This window comes from Priapulus caudatus, unplaced genomic scaffold (assembly GCF_000485595.1).
Source record: "Priapulus caudatus unplaced genomic scaffold, Priapulus_caudatus-5.0.1 Scaffold2288, whole genome shotgun sequence".
NCBI lineage: Eukaryota > Metazoa > Priapulida > Priapulimorpha > Priapulimorphida > Priapulidae > Priapulus > Priapulus caudatus.
Window position 1 is genome coordinate 18,327 of NW_014579349.1, and position 1,398 is coordinate 19,724.

General features: G+C 56.5%; 1 pseudogene; it reads right to left on the bottom strand.

Moving 5' to 3' along the window:
• LOC106818504 overlaps nucleotides 1-544 on the bottom strand; it is a 3,681-nt pseudogene extending 3,137 nt beyond the window's left edge.
• Between the last annotated feature and the right edge of the window lie 854 nt (nucleotides 545-1,398).

Below are 1,398 nucleotides of genomic sequence, written 5' to 3' on the forward strand. Positions count from 1 at the left end.
TTTAATTAATTAATTAATTAATTGGATCCGGATCACCACCAAAATGTAATCAATTCTAAGTTACCCCATTTCTGACCTATCCTGAAAATTTAATTAATTAATTAATTAATTGGATCCGAATCACCACCAAAATCTTATCAATTCTAAGTTAGGTGATTTCTGACCTATCCTGAAAATTTTATGACAATCCGTTCATAACTTTTTCAGTTAGGCTGTACACGCACAAACCAACAAACACACGCCGGTGAAAACATAACATCCTGCCAACCCCTTGGCGGAGGTAACAACAAGAACAACAACAACAACAACAACAACGATGTCGGACTCACCACTGATGAGTATACGTCGCTATCTCCCAGCACAAGATGGTGGCTCTCCCACCGACGTAGCCACTTAGAACTCAGGATCTTACTGACGACCGTCCGCGTGTGGTTCAGACGACACACCTGTATGTCCCCTTCACCAATCAGCTTGTAGCGCGGACCCGCACAGCACCCGATTGGACGCGATGGCGATGCGGCAATCGCGCTCACCGGCCGCTCGGCGGCGCCACCGTCCGCGTCCTTCGTCGTCGCCTCGGCGACGGTGACGTTTGCCTCGACGGCAGCGGGCGGGGACGCGCGTTCACCGCCCGAGATGTCGTTGATGCGGTGCTGCTGCTGCTGCGGCGGGGGCGGCGGCGGCGGTGCAGGGGGCGCCGGCGTGGCGCCCTGACTGCCGCTGGCCATGTCGAACGATGGTAGACTCACGGTGGCTGCGGGCGACAGCCGCACCTCCTCCTCCTCCTCCTCGCGCTCAATCCTCGCGGTGGGCGTGCGGGCGGGAGGACAGGCGGACTCGCGACGATGGGCGTGGCACGAGCACGGGGGGGGGAAGGTCACATCTTCGACGACGCGTCCCCGCGAGCGAGGGACGGAACCCCGCGATGGAACTCTCCTCCTCCGCCTGTCCCTTCTACGACGACGGAACAAACGATGTTCGCGAGCGTTCGTGAACAACGATGGGTGTTCACGAGCGCGGTTCGGGAACGGCCGACGACGACGACGGCGGTGGATCGTTCATGGCGAGCGTGCGTTTGCCGTGGCAGCAGCGGCGATGAGCGGAGGATGCGGCGACGCGGCGAGTCTCGCTCGGACGACCTTTAGACTCGCACTGCTAGATGTCCGAACTTTCAGCAGTAACTCCCAATTACTGTTAGTTACCCAGCCGGCCCTAGTCAGCTGTCGCTCCCGCTGCAGGCAGAGAGAGAAAATGAGAGGAAGAAAATGAAATGAGATCAACAGAAAAATGAGATCAACGCGCTAATGTTATTGGCATGTCGACACATACGTCACGCAGACGTACGTCGCTCGCGTACATTCATTCTCTATCTTGCCATGCGTAGGGAGAGAGAGAGAG